The following is a 16100-nucleotide window of genomic DNA, read 5'->3' as shown; positions in this document are numbered from 1 at the left end:
CTCTCTCTGTCACCCTCTCACTTTGTTCCTCCCTCTCCCTCTGTCCCCATCTCTCTGTCCACCCTCTCTCTCTCTGTACCTCTCTCTCTGTCCCCTCTCTCTCTTCCCCCTCTCACTACCCCCTCTCTCTCCCCTATCACTCAACCCTCTCTCTCCCCCCACTCTCTTGTCCCCACTCTCTTGTCCCCCTCTCTCTCTGTCCCCCTCTCTCTCTGACCCCCTCTCTCACTCTGACCGCCCCCTCTTCGTCCCCCTTCTCTCTGTCCCCCCTCTCTCTGTCCTCTTTCTTTGCCCCTCCCTCTCTCTGTCCCCCTCTCTCTCTCTCCATCCCTCACTCTCTGTCCCTCACTCTCTGTCCCCCACTCTCTGCCCCCTCTCTCTGTTCCCCACTCTCTGTCTACCTCTCTCTATCCCCCTGCTCTCTGTTCCCCCTCTCTCGCCCGTTCTCTCTATCCCCCCCTCTCTCTCCGCCTATCTCTGTCCCCCTCTCTCTGTCCCCCTCTCTCTGTCAGCCTCTCTCTCCCGTTCTCTCTGTCCTCATCTCTCTTTCCCCCTCTCTCTGTCCCCCTCTCTCTGTCACGCTCTCTCTCCCGTTCTCTCTGTCCACCTCTCTCGCTGTCCCCCTCTCTGTCTCCACGTGCTCTCTGTCCCTCCGTCTCTGTGTCCCCCTCTCGCTCCCTCCTCTCTCTGTCACCTCCCTCTCTGTCTCCCCTTCCCCCCCTCTGTCCCCCACTCTCTCCCTCGTCCCCCCCTCTGTCCCCCACTCTCACCATCCCGCAGTCTCTGTCCCCACTCTCTCCATGCCCTCTCTCTGTCCCCCCTCTCTCTCCCCCAGTCTCTGTCCCCCTCTCTCTGTTCCCCCTCTCTTTGTCCCCCTCTCTCTATCCCCCCTCTCTGTCTGTCCCCCTCTCTCTGTCCCCCACTCACTGACCCCCCTCTATACATATCCACCCTCTCTCCCCATCTCTCCCCTACCTCGCTCCCCCCACTCTCTTGTCCCCGTCTCTCTCTGTCCGTCTCTCTCTGTCCCACCCTCTCTCTGTCCCCACTCTCTTTGTCCCCCTGACTCTGACCTCCCTCTCTCTGTCCACCCCCCTCTTCCTCTGTCCCCCTCTCGGTTCCCCTCTCTCTCTCTCTCTGCCCCCCAATCTGTCCCCCCCTCTCTGTCCCCGTCTCTCTGTCCCCTTCACTCTCTGTCCCCCTCCTCCCTGTCCCCATTCTCTCTGTTCCCCCTCCCTCTGCCCCCATCTCTGTCCCCCATCTCCGTCCCTCCCCTCTCTGTCACACTCTCTCTGTCCACCCTCTCTCTGACCCCCCTCTCTGCCCACCCCCCTTTCCGCTTTCTCGGTCCCAGCCCTCTCTATTTACCCCTGCTCTCTGTCACCTCACTCTCTCTGTCCCCCCTCTCTCTCTATCCCTCTCTCTGTCCCCCTCTCTCTCTTTCCCCCTCTCTGTCCCCCTCTCTCTGTGTCACCCTCTCACTCCATCTTCTCTCTATCACCACCCTCTCTGTCCTCCCGTCGCCCTCTGTCCCCCACTCTCTCCATCCCCCACTGTCTGTTCCCCACTCTCTGTCCCCCTCTCTCTGTTCCCCACTCTCTGTCTCCCGCTCTCTATCACCCTGCTCTCTGTCCCCCCTCTCTCGCCCGTTCTCTCTGTCCCCTTTCTCTCTGTCCCCCTCTCTTTGTCCCCCTCTCTTTGTCCCCCTCTCTCTTTGTCCCCCTCTCTCTGTCCCCCTCTCTCTGTCCCCCTCTCTCTGTCACCCTCTCTCTCCCGTTCTCTCTGTCCTCATCTCTCTGTCCCCCCTGTCTGTCCACCTCTCTCGCTGTGCCCCTCTCTGTCCCCCTCTCTGTCCCCACGTGCTCTCTGTCCCCTCGTCTCTGTGTCCCCCTCTCACTCCCTCCTCTCTCTGTCACCTCCCTGTCTGTCTACCCGTTCCCCCCTCTGTCCCCCACTCTCTCCCTCGTCCCCCCTCTGTCCCCCACTCTCTCCATCCCCCACTCTCTGTCCCCCACTCTGTCCCCCTCTCTCTGTCCCCCACTCTCTGTCTCCCTCTCTCTATCACCCTGCTCTCTGTCCCCCCTCTCTCGCCCGTTCTCTCTGTCCCCTCTCTCTCTGTCCCCCTCTCTTTGTCCCCCTCTCTCTATACCCCCTCTCTCTCTGTCCCCCTCTCTCTCTCCTCCTCTCTCTGTCACCACCTCTCTCACGTTCTCTCTGTCCTCATCTCTCTGTCCACCTCTCTCGCTGTCCCCCTCTCTGTCCCCACGTGCTCTCTGTCCCCCCATCTCTGTGTCCCTCTCTCACTCCGTCCTCTTTCTGTCACCTCCCCCTCTGTCTACCCGTTCCCCCCTCTGTCCCCCACTCTCTCCCTCGTCCCCCCCTCTGTCCCCCACTCTCTCCATCCCCACACTCTCTGTCCCCCCCTCTCTCTCTCTGTCCCCCACTCTCTGTCCCCCTCTCTCTGTCCCCCACTCTCTGCCCCCTCTCTCTGTTCCCCCTCTCTTTTTCCCCGTCTCTCTGTCCCCTCCTCTCTCTGAACCGTCTCTCTGACCCCTCTCTCTGTCCCACACTCTCTGTCCCCCTCTCTCTGTTCCCCACTCTCTGTCTCCCTCTCTCTATCCCCCTGCTCTCTGTCTCCCCCCTCTCTCGCCCGTTCTCTCTGTCTCCTCTTTCTCTGTCCCCCTCTCTTTGTCCCCCTCTCTCTGTACGCCCCCTCTGTCCCCCTCTCTCTCTCCCCCTCTCTCTGTCACCCTCTCTCTCCCGTTCTCTCTGTCCTTATCTCTCTGTCCACCTCTCTCGCTGTCCCCCTCTCTGTCCCCACGTGCTCTCTGTCCCCCCGTCTCTGTGTCCCCCTCTCACTCCCTCATCTCTCTGTCACCTCCCTCTCTGTCTACCCCTTCCCCCCTCTGTCCCCCACTCTCTCCCTCGTCCCCCCTCTGTCCCCCACTCTCTCCATCCCCCACTCTCTGTCCCCCACTCTCTGTCCCGCACTCTCTGACCCCTCTTTCTCTCCGTCTGTCCCCTACCTTGCTCCCCCCACTCTCTTGTCCCCCTCGCTCTCTGTTCCCTCCCTCTCTGTCCCCCCTCTCTCTGTCCCACCCTCTGTGTCCCCACTCTCTCTCTGTCCGTCCCCTCTGTCCCCGTCTCTCTTTCCTCCTCTTTCTTTCCCCCGCTCTCTCTGCCCCTCTCTTTCTGTCCCCCTCTCTCTTCGCCCCCATCTCCCGGTACCCCTCTCTCAATATCCCCCCTCTCTTTGTCCCCACTCTTTCTCTGTCCCTCTCTCTCTGTCGCCCCGGTCTATGTCCCTTCACTCTGTCCCCAATCTCTCTGTCAACCTCTCACTCTGTCCCTCCCTCTCCCTCTGTCCCCATCTCTCTGTCTACCCTCTCTCTCTCTGTACCCCTCTCTCTGTCCCCTCTCTCTCTTCCCCCTCTCACTACCCCCTCTCTCTCCCCTATCACTCAACCCTCTCTCTCCCCCCTCTCTTGTCCCCACTCTCTTGTCCCCTCTCTCTCTCTGTCCCCCTCTCTCTCTGACCCCCTCTCTCACTCTGACCGCCCCCTCTCTGTCCCCCTTCTCTCTGTCCCCCCCTCTCTCTGTCCTCTCTTTCTTTGCCCCATCCTCTCTCTGTCCCCCTCTCTCTCTCTCCGTCCCCCCTCTCTCTCTTTCTCCCCTCTCTCTGGCACCCCCTCTCTCTGTCCCCAATCTCTCTCTCTGTCCCCACTCTCTCTCTGTCTCCCCTTCTCCCTTTACCCCCCTCTGTTCCCCCTCTCTCTGTCCCCCCTCTCTCTGTACCACCTCTCTCTGTCCTCCCTCTCTCTCTGCTCCATCTCTCTATCTCCCCTTCTCCCTGTACCCCCCTCTGTTCCCCCTCTCTCTGTCCCCCCTCTCTCTGTACCACCTCTCTCTGTCCTCCCTCTCTCTCTGTCCTCCTCTCTCTCTGTCCACCTCTCTCTATCCCCCCTTCTCTCTGTCCCCCTCTCTCAGTCCCCCTCTCTTTTCCCCCTTCTCTGTCCCAGTCTCTGTCCTCCTCTATATATCTGTCCTTCCCCTCTCTGTCTCCCCCTCTCTCTGTCCCCCCTTCTCTGTATTCCTCTGTCTGTTACCCCCCCCCCCCTCCACCTGTCTCCGACTTCTTGGTCCCAGCCCTCTCTGACCCTCCCGCTCTCTGTCCCCCTCTCTCGGTCCCCCTCTCTCTCTGTCCCCCTTCTCTGTGTCCCCCTTCTCTCTGTCCCCCCGCTCTCAGTCCGCCCCCTCTGTCCCCGTCTCTTTTTACCCCTCTCTCTGTCCCAGTCTATCTGCCCCACTCTCTCTGTCCCGGTTTCTCTGTCCCCTTCACTCTCTGTCCCCCTTCTCTCTGTCCCATCTCTCTCTGTTCACCTCTCTCTGCCCCCATCTCTGTCCCTCCCCTCTCCGTCCCTCCCCTCTCCGTCCCTCCCCTCTCTGTCCCCAATCTCTCTGACCTCCCTCTCTGTTTCCCACTCTCGTCCTGCCTTCTCGTTCCCAGCCCTCTCTATGTACCCCCCTCTTTCTGTCCCCCACTCTCTCTGTGTCCCCCTCTCTATCCCTCTCTCTCTCTGTTCCCCTCTCTGTCCCCCTGCTCTCTGTCCCCTTTCTCTGTCCGCCTAACTCTGTCCCCCTTTCTCTTTTGCCCTCTCTCTGCCCCCTCTCTCTCCTGTTCTCTTTGTCCCCCCTTTCTCTCTGTCCCCCTCTCTTTGTCCCCCTCTCTCTGTCCCCCCTCTCTGTCCCCTCTCTCTGTCCTCATCTCTCTTTCCCCCTCTCTCTGTGTCCCCCACTCACTCCCTCCTCTCTATGTCACCTCACTCTGTCCCCCGTACCCTCCGTCACCCCTCTGTCCCCCAGTCGCTCCATCCCCCACTCACTGTCCCCCACTCTCTCCGTCCCCCAGTCTCTGTTCCCCTCTCTCTGTCCCCCACTCTCAGTCCCCCTCTCTCTGCCCCCCTCTCTTTGTTCCCCTCTCTATGTCCCCCCTCTCTCTGCCCCCTCTCTCTGTACTCATCTCTCTTTACCCCTCTCTCTGTGTCCCCCACTCACTCCCTCCTCTCTTTGTCACCTCCCTCTCTGTCCCCCCGTCCCCCCGTCCCCCACTCTCTCCATCCCCCACTCTCTGACCCCCCTCTGTCCCCCAGTCGCTCCATCCCCCACTCACTGCCCCCACTCTCTCCGTCCCCCAGTCTCTGTTCCCCTCTCTCTGTCCCCCACTCTCAGTCCCCCCTCTCTGTTCCCCCTCTCTTTGTCCCATTCTCTCTGTCCCCCCACTCTCTCTGTCCCCCTCTCTCTGTCCCCCACTCTCTGACCCCTCTCTCATTATATCCTCCCCTATTTCTCTCTCTCTTCCTCACCTTAGCTCTCCCTTGCCTCTCTCTCGCTCTCTCTGTCTCTCCCTGCTCCTTCACTCTCTCTCCACTTCTCTCACTCTTGATCCCCCTACCTCAGTCTCTCTTTCTCCCCACCTCCCTCTGTTTCTCTCTCACTAAATCTCTTTCCCTCCTGCCCCCCCCCCCCCTCTCTGATGCAATCTGTCTCCCTGACGCGTCCCTCTCCCTCTGATCCAGAGATTGGGAAGGAGGGTAGTCCCCATGAAACAACTGAAATCCTGTCCCACTCACGACAGGAAATGGGGAGTCCAGGTTGGAGTTGGGGGGGGGGGGAACAGAGGGAGTTAAACCCAGCTCCTGAGCTCAGGGCGCGGTGCCCTCCCCTTCCCTGATGACCAGGACTTGGGGCTGAGTTGTCTCTCTCCAGCTCAGCTTCTCCAACACAAAGACACACAACAACATCGGCCACTCTGCTGCTCGGCATGCTTTAATCAACATTTTTATTGGTTACAAATGGAAGTGATGGATACAGTTAGTGGGATGGTGCCTTTTCTCACTGGCCACTGAGTTTTGAGAAACATTGAAATGTTTCCCTGTTACCCCCCTGGGGGATAAGGATGGACAAACCAGCGCTACCCTCAGTCTGTTACCATAGCGACAGGCTGCTGCATCACTGGAACACTGAACTGAAATGAGAAAATGCTGGATGGATTGATTAATGAGGGAATTTGATGGATGGATGGATTTGGGTGATGGGATATTTCAGCACATTCTTCAGCTGCTGCCTGAACTTAGTCTGGGTCACGGCATAAATCGCGGTGTTTGTGCAGCAACTGAGGAGCTGCAGCATGAAGCCCAATTCCCGCACAAAGTCATGGAGATACACAGAGTGATACCCAATAGCAAACATCCGTCTCCATATAGAATACAGCATTAACGTTGACCATAACAGGATGAAATTGGCCGAGATCACAAACAGTAAAATGATGGATTTTTTTCGGTTTCTCATTTCAGTGTCAGACTGAGCGTCCCCATTGGTGTGAGCGCGGAGTCTCCTGCGGGCTCTGCTGGTCACTAAAATGTGTCTGACGGTGAGAACATTGAGCAGCAGAATCAGGAGAAATGGGACACACGGGGTTAGAATGTGGTGGAGGAGCTCGATTGTGACCCAGACACTGGAGAATACAACAGCATCTGTTACCTCACAAAACCAGGGGTGGTTCGCCAGCCAATACCGAGCCTCGAGCATAAAATACCAGGAAATGTTCTTTAAACAGCTCAGCACAGTCACTGCTCCCAGAACCACAGCCACCGTTTTCTCACTGCAATATTTACTTTTCAGCTTCTGGCAACAAATGGCCACAAACCGATCAAAGGTGAAAGTGACGGTGAACCAGACAGAGCAGTCAGCGGCTGCATAAAGCAGGACGGCGTGGATATTACACACGGGGACGGAGTACTCCACGAAATAAAACTGTTCCCAATAAACAATGGGAATGTGTCTCAGGATCAGGTCGAGGATAATGACCAGGAGATCCGCCGCTGCCATGGCCCCCAGGTAACGTCTGACACATGGAGACAATCCACAATCTTTATAAAGCAGGACGTAGATGGTCACTACGTTAACTGTGAGGAAGGAAAACAAACCCATTATCCATCAGCCTGGAGGCAAAGGGACCCGTTTGATCGGGGACCCAGTGAGATTTTCAAATGTGTCCCTGTATTCAGGGATTTATTAAAATAATTGGAGCTGGAATAACAAATCTTAAGGTGGGAATTACTGACAAAAATGTGACAAAAACCACAAGAAACCCTCCCTTCCCCAACACACAGAGACACATCCATAAGGACAGATGGTTTCTAGAACATTCCCACACACTCGATCACTCGAGAGCAGACACAGGTCACTCCTTCCCAGTTCCTAATACGGAGGGTGGGAACGTTGCTGTCCTGAAGGATTCTCTCCCAGTTTCCTGAAGACAAACGGAGTTTGGGAATTTCTGTATTTTGGTCTAAATTGTGGTCGATCGTGTGTTGTGATGAAATGTAAACGCAGGGAAAACGTATTCACCCCTTTAACTGCCTGAGGGAACTTCGGAACAGTGTCTCCTTCTCCCTGGAACGGGATCTCTTCCCTCGGGATCTTATCGTTTGTTCAATTCACTGACGTCCGGCCGTTCACAAACAATGTCAGGGACAGAACGTTCCGGAGAATGTCAGTTATTGAATGTTGGGGACAGAATATTCCAGGGAACCCCTTGACCTGTCCATGACCTTTCCCCCCTCCCCACCCCACCAACATGATATACTGTACCTGGACACACTGTAACATTAATAGGGTGAGAGACGGAGGGTCCAATCACAGGAATGGGAACTAAAGGCATTGCCAGATCAGCTGAAATGGTGAGATATACCACATTCTCAATCCACCTCCCAGAACCAGCCCAGACACCATACACCCAGAGGGAGATATCTGTTCACCGGGGAACACTGTACAGACCAGGCCAGTGTACTGCTCAGTACAACCCAGCAATCTGTTCAGATTCATCCATTACACTGGTCAATACAATCCAGCAATCTGTCCAGAGTGGAACACTGCGCAGATCAGATCAGGGCATTGATATATAACCCCGGAATACATATCTGCCCAGCACCGGGAGTTGTGCAGACCACAGCAGTGCATTGATCTATAACCCCGGACTAGATATCTGTACAGCACTGAGAGCTGTGCAGACCACAACAGTGCATTGATCTATAACCCCGGACTAGATATCTGTCCAGGACGGGGAGCTGTGCAGACCACAGCAGTGCATTGATCTATAAACCCAGACCAGATATCTGTCCAGGACGGGGAGCTGTGCAGACCACAGCAGTGCATTGATCTATAAACCCAGACTAGATATCTGTTCAGGACCGAGAGCTTTGCAGACCACAGCAGTGCATTGATCTATAAACCCGGACTAGATTTCTGTCCAGGACGGGGAGCTGTGCAGACCACAGCAGGGCACTAATGTGTGATCCTGAAACAAATATCCATCCAGCGTGGGGAGCTGCACAGACCACATCATTGCAGTATGTATAAACCTCAACCCGAATGACTGACCAGCACACGGAACTGTGCAGTGATCAGCCGTGAATTAATTTGCCGACCTGGAGCAGTTACCCTCCAAGTGAGTCGGACTGTGTACAGCACCCCAGTGCATTGATCTGTGACCCAGGAGCATTTACCCTCCCAGCATGTAGGACTGTGTACACCACCCCAGTACATTGATCTGTAAACCAGGAGCAGTTACCCTCCCAGCATGTAGAACTGTGTACCCCACCCCAGTGCATTGATCTGTAAACCAGGAGCAGTTACCCTCCCAGCATGTAGGACTGTGTACCCCACCCCAGTGCATTGATCCGTAAACCAGGAGCAGTTACCCTCCCAGCATGTAGGACTGTGTACACCACCGCAGTGCATTGATCTGTAACCCAGGGGCAGTTACCCTCCCAGCATGTAGGACTGTGTACACCACCGCAGTGCATTGATCTGTAACCCAGGAGCAGTTACCCTCCCAGCATGTAGGACTGTGTACACCACCCCAGTACATTGATCTGTAACCCAGGAGCAGTTACCCTCCCAGCATGTAGGACTGTGTACCCCACCCCAGTACATTGATCTGTAACCCAGGAGCAGTTACCCTCCCAGCATGTAGGACTGTGTACCCCACCCCAGTGCATTGATCTGTAAACCAGGAGCAGTTACCCTCCCAGCATGTAGGACTGTGTACACCACCCCAGTGCATTGATCTGTAACCCAGGAGCTGTTACCCTCCCAGCATGTAGGACTGTGTACCCCACCCCAGTACATTGATCTGTAACCCAGGAGCAGTTACCCTCCCAGCATGTAGGACTGTGTACCCCACCCCAGTACATTGATCTGTAACCCAGGAGCAGTTACCCTCCCAGCATGTAGGACTGTGTACACCACCCCAGTGCATTGATCTGTAACCCAGGAGCAGTTACCCTCCCAGCATGTAGGACTGTGTACCCTGCCCCAGTGCAATGCTCAGTAACACTGTGTTAGATCCCTGCCCAGTGTGGGGAAACTTGCAGCCCGTGCTGGAACTGACAGGATGTACAGCTTCACCCATTTACAGCTCCATGTCTCCTTTGTGCCCTGTCAAAGGGGTGCTGTGGGTGTGAACATCAGTGCCAGAGAGAGATGGCGGGGGAATCAGTTTAGATATCACCACATGGGAGGGGTTTGGGGTATAGACAGAGAGGGGGAGACTGAGAGACAGTGTCATGGAAGGATGTGTTCCCAGGTTTCAGAATGCTGAAATGGAGCCACTTCGATAACATCCTGTAACATGAGCCTGTCTTCCCAGGAAAGATGGGAAAAAGGGATATTTGTGTGAGGTCAGCTGATGGAGAGTTTTGGATGAGCATTTGTTCTACAGCTTTGTAAATGGAGTACACACCATCACCCAGTTTACCCCGAGCATGGCAGATAAGGGACAATTACACTACGGTTTGTCAACAGGGGCACGGAGGTCCTGGTGGATGGGCTAGTACAGTGGGGGACCATTCTCTTCCCAGAGGGGGCGAAACCACCAGACCCACAGAGTATTGTCTGAGCTCCCCACCCAGCTCAGTGCAGTATCTGGGGTCTGAAGAAATGCCCAGCAAATCAGGAGAAGCATCAATAACCTTCCCCACTCTGTCAGGTAACATTCACCATATTCTCTCTGCTCCCTCACACTCACTGTATATCTGTTATAGCACCGACCCCTGAACAAGGCTCATGCTCCGCCACTCTCACTGTCGCATGCAGTACCTTCTCTCTCTCTCTCTCTGTATTTCTGTGTCTCTCTCTCTCTCCCTCTCTCTCTCCGCCTCCCTCCACTTCACCCCTACACTAATAACACGGCATGGATAGAACACTGTGGACTAACTCCCTCCGGACACCTCACCATGACTCCCTCTCCATCTACACTAACACTAACAGCAGGACCACCCACTCCCACCCTCACTCATTCCCTCCCTTTGTCCTATTTCAGGAGAAACACCCTGGAATAGGACAGGGAGGGCCAAGCCATGTGGTGGAGTACCCGATATCCGTTCCCTCACACCCTCCCCCCATGTGGGGTGGACCCTGGTAGGAGCCTGAGAGGACCGGGACGTCTCGTGTGGAGATTCTGAAACATCCACGTCCCACCGACCGAGTCAGGAGCAATGTTCAGTGAAGGGCAATTCTCACTTTAAACCCACTGGCAGCTCCGTTTCCCCCCGGCACAACTTAGAAGCCGTGGCCCTGATGCCATCTCCCTTTTGTGTCGAGCTGGTACAAATGGAATCCCCACGGTCTCGGTGGGCAGGAGGGTGGGCTCACAACACATCGTCACCACCACCTCCCAGGAAAGGAGCACGGAGACTCCCTCCCACACCTCCCCCTGTAAACAGCTCAGATACTGAAACTAATCTGTGAGATTTACTGCTCTCCGCACCTGCCGACATCTTCAACAAGCTGTGCTCATATACACCCAGCTCCCTCTGCTCCTGCAACCCTTTTATAACGGTACAGGCTGTTTTAAACTGTCTTTCATTGTCTTTCCTACCAAAGTGTATCACCTCACACTGCTCTGCACTGATCCCCATCTGTCTTACACCTGAACACGACATCAACGTGTCACTGTCCTGTCAGAGTTCCACACTGTCCTCCATAGACTTCAGAGTTCTTCCAGGTTCGGTGCCACCTACAAACATTGAGATTGTTATAGTGTCACAGTCCCCATGAAACAACTGAAATCCTGCCCCACACACACGAATGTGAGCAAGTGAAATACTGCAATATTCCCAATACTGCTATGTTTAATTTAAATTACCTATGAGCTTCACGCCGTGCACTAACCATCTCCGTGTGTGTATCTGTGTATCTCTGTGTGGGGCAGGTCTGCCAGTCTCTGTGGTGCTTAAAGTGATGCAATGCCACCCTCCAAACCTCCACACGCCACTGCGCAGACATTGGCAGAGGGTGAAAACCAACAGGGATTCATTCAGAGATGGGGAGGGAGAGGGCAGCTGCTCACAGCACCATCCAAACAGATGTCTTATCCATGGACTGATCTAAACGTCCTTTAAACGTTGTAACTGTCCCTGCTATCACTACTTCCTCTGGAAGTTCATTCCACACACAAGCCAGCTTCTGTCTAAAATAATTACTTCTCATGACTTTTCTAAATTATTTTCCTCACACCTTAAAATATCCCTCAGTTTTGAATCCTCAACTCTAGGGAAAAGACATCAGCCCTTCAGCTTCTCTGTACCCCTCAATATTTTATAAACCTCTGTAAAGTTACCCCTTATCTCATCCTCTCCAGTGAAAAAAGTCCCAGCATACCCAGCCTCTCCTTATCGCTCACTCCCTGCATTCCCAACAACATCCAGTTTCATCTGTTCTCAACCCTCTCCAGCTTAATAATATCAAGGTCAATAATATCAAAGTGAATAGTCAAGGTGTTTTCTAAGGTTAGGGGAGACCAAAACTAGAGGGTATAGGTTTAAGGTGAGAGGGGAAATATTAAAGTGACCTAAGGGGCAGCTTTTTCACCCAGAGGGTGGTGTGCCTATGGAATGAGCGGGCAGGATGACCAGACTGGACACAGTATACCAGAAGAGTTCTCACGAATGTCCTCAACATGCCATCCCAATTCCGATACTCAAAGGTCTGACCAATGAAGACACTTTCTGTACGAGATGCAAATTTTAACGAATTATATCTGACCGCCTAGGTCTCTGTTCTACAACACTGACAAAGTCCCTGCTTTTAATTTTATAGGTCCTGCTGTTGTTTGATTTACCAAATCCAAGACCTCGCGTTAATCCAAACTAAACTCCACCAGCCACCCCTCAGCCCAGTGTGTGATATTACTGTCACCTCACCCTCCCCCTTCAATTTTAAAATACCCACCCCCCTCTCCACGAGGCCTGCACACTCCGGCCTTGATTTTCACAAAGACCCTGAGTTTGGGTAGCCTTGTGTGGTTAGGGGGAGGACAGACAGATTGCTGACACAGTCAGTGGGGAGGAGAGGCTGGACAGTAATCAGCGGCCGCACGTGAGAGTTGGATAAGAGTGATCAGTGTTTTGGTGTCAGAAATTAAGCTCTTCCTATGTCTCTGGTGTTCAGTAATAAATATCCATTTGAGACCCTTCTTTGGGCAGAGTGTGAGTGCAGGATTTCTTTCCCTAATATTGCAGGCTACAGATAATAGTGATTAAAGAACAAACTGATTAAAATGGATTTAGAATTGTGACTTGATGGAGAAGGAAGAGGTGTCAGTATTGAATTTCAGAATTTAGGCCCAGGATGACTGAAAGTACAGCCATTCGTGTTGATTGGGGTCACATTTCGCCACAGTAGCGGCTTGTAAAAGCAGAATGGTCATGGATAAGGTGAGTAGTCAGGGGTTTTTCCCCAGGTTAGGGGCATTCAAAACTAGAGGGCATTGGTGGAAAGTGAGAGGGGCAAGGCTTTGAGGAGTCCTAAAGGGCACCATTTCATACAGAGGGTGGTGTGCGTATGGAATGAGCTGCCAGAGGAAGTGGTGGAGGATGGTACAAATACAGCATCTGGGTACTGAGAGACCTGGCGAACTTTTCCAGCAATTTCTGTATTTCTTTTAAAAATGCATTCAGTTTAACACAGGTATTCTGTATAAATTAAACAGTTTTATTTTCTAATGACGCAGGGACATATAAACATATCTTCAAATTGACCAAGACCATTTTCTGCTCAGGGTATGGCTCTGTGTATGACAGCAGCAATGATGCACGTACATGGAACAGGGAATGTGATGGAGACATAGTTTGGACAATGTACAAGGAGACCTCACATGGTCCAGTTTGGGACAGGATGACATTACTGTGTGATTCAACTCAGAGAGGGAGAAAATGTAATCTGCCCGAGAAGGAATGGCCTGTTGCACTCTCTCTCCTTCATTGTTCCTCATCACAGCAATGTGTGTGAGCTAAAAAAATCCTCTACAAGTCATCGTTACCTTTCTTATTTTTATGGAATCCCTGCAGTGTGGAAACAGGCCCTTCGACCCAACAAGTCCAGACCAACCTTCCCAACCCATTTCCCTATATTTACCCCTGACTATTGCACATAACCTAGAAATCCCTGAACACTACGGACAATTTAGCATGACCAATCCAACGAACTTCCACAGTTTGAGGTACGAAACTGGATCACCCATTTGAAGCTCGCACAGACAAGGGGAGAATGTGCAAACTCCACACAGACAGTCACCCAAGGCTGGAATCGAACCCAAGTCCCTGGTGCTGTGAGGGAGCAGTGCTAACCACCGTGCTACGCTTTTGATGATCCCTAACCAGAATTCACTGGAATCTACTCACTGCCTAAAGCAAAGGGAATTCAGCCAAATCCAAACTCTCCCAGGATGAAATCCCATTGCTAGCAGCTTGTGTGAGTACAATATCTTCTGAAGCAGAATAACGTTTTGGACAATCTCACAATTTATCCTTTGTCATGAGTTCCAATAATATTTGGACCAAGTTCTTTCAAGTTAAATTTACAGAGTGTGTGTGTGTGTGTGCGCGTGTGTGTGTGTGTGTGTCAGCATTTTTAGAAAGGGAAATATTGATTATATTATTGCAATACCCACACAGTTTGCCATTCATCTTTCCATCATAGTTTGAGTAACATTGCTCTAGATCATAAAAGTGTTGTTTTAGCAGATTAACGAAACTAGCCTGACTTGTTCCTAAAACTGACCCTGACCCAGTCTGAGACCGATATGATCGGCCATATCACCAACCTGGTTACATTTCACATGTGTTGTGAGCAGTGGTGGTGTGGGACTAGAAAAGGAAACAGTGACCCAAAAAGCCGGGGAACTGTAGACCGGTGAGCCTGATGTCAGTGGTGGGTAAGTTGTTGGAGGGGTTTCTGAGGTACACGATTTACATACATTTGGGAAGGCAAGGGCTGATCGGGGTAGACAACGTGGCTTTCTGCATGACCTCTCGTTATTGAATCCTTCAACCTGGGAAAAAGCTTGTTTCTGTCCACCCTGTCTGTGCTCTTCATGATTTTGCAAACCTTTATCAGGTCCGCCCCTCAATCTCCTTTTATCTAGTGAAAATAAACCTAACATACTCAGCCTATCATCATAGCTAGTATTTCATTCTGATTGGTAGACATATTAGTAAGTTTCAGTCACATAAGATACAGAAGAAACTCGTCACAATTGGCTTGAAGGAAGAGGGATATTTTTCAGCCTGGAGGCTTGTGAGCAGCAGTGTGCTGTAAGAATCAGTACTGAGTTCACTACATTTCATCATTTCTGTAAAGATTTAGATGTGAATATAGGGGCAATAGTTAGTAAGTATACAGATGACATCAGAAATGTGGTGTAGTAGATTATCTCAGAGTACAACAAGACCGCAATTAGATGGGTCAAAGGGACAAGGAGTAACAGATGAAGTTTAATTTAGATAAATATGAAGCTTTGCATTTTGGGAAGGCAAATCAGGGCAAACATTATATACTTTATGGTCAGGTCCTGGGGCGTGTTGTGAAACAAAGGGACATAGGACTGCAGGTACATTGTTCCTTGAAAGTGGAGTTGCAGGTAGACAGAGTGGTGCAGAACACATTTGGCACATTTGCCTTAATCAGTTAGAGCATTGAGTATAGGAGTTGTGGTGGCATATTACATCTGTACAGGACGTTGGTGCGGCCACTTTAAGAATAATGCGTACAACTCGGTTTTCTGCAGAAATGATTTCGACACAGATATTCCAGGACTGGAAGTTTGAGTTTTAGGAAGAGGTTGATTAGGTTGAGGCGTTTCCCCCTGGAGTGGCAGAGGCTGAAGGGTGACATTATAGAGGTTTATAAAACCATCAGAGGCATGGATATTCTGAACAGCCACATTCTGCTCTCCAGGATAGGGGAGTCCAGAACAAGAGAGCATAGGTTGGAGGGGACAGTACGAATGATTTAGAAGGGACCTGAAGGTAAATGTTTCACACAGAGAGTGGTGTGTGTACAGAAAGTGCTGTCAGAGGAAGTGGTGAAGGCGGTTACAATCGCACATTTAAAATGTATCTGAAAGAGGAGAGATATTTACCAAATGCTGGCAAATGGGACTGGATCAGATTTGATATCTGATCGGAGTGAACAGATTGGACTAACGGGTCTGTTTCCATTCTGCATGACTCTCTGATTCTATAAAAGGGATGATGAAAAATTCTGAAAGGACCTTTCAAGTGGGAATTCTCTTCACTGGAAGTTTATTGTGCCTCTATGTTTACATTGATTGAAAGCTGCATTACAAAATATTTGACAGAGAAGTGAGTCACGGATATTGGGATACAGACAGGAAAGAGGGGCTGAGTCCACAACCTGATCAGCCACAATCTTACTTCCTGGTGGAGAAGGGTCAAAATATCTAATGACTCCTCAGTCCCATTTTCCTGTGTTCCATTCAGCCCCTCATACCTGCTAGACAGGAACAGTTGGAGGTCACTTACTCCTATGACCTGGTGCACAGAAACAGAGGAGACCATTCAGCCTCTCAAGACTGTCACATATGCTTTGAAATGATTTGGGAAATGTAATTGGAAAATCCAGGCACGGGTATGAAAGTGTCCCCTCATCTCTCTTTATAGAGCTTCCCCTATCTGCAACTTGTGCTTCAGTTGTTGGTCATGTTGTAGACCAAGATTCACTGTGAATACAGCCCA

The sequence above is a fragment of the Chiloscyllium punctatum genome, chromosome 34, assembly GCF_047496795.1.
Source record: "Chiloscyllium punctatum isolate Juve2018m chromosome 34, sChiPun1.3, whole genome shotgun sequence".
Taxonomy (NCBI): Eukaryota; Metazoa; Chordata; class Chondrichthyes; order Orectolobiformes; family Hemiscylliidae; genus Chiloscyllium; species Chiloscyllium punctatum.
The sequence above is the reverse complement of the archived record's forward strand: the minus strand, read 5'-3'. Positions refer to the sequence as shown.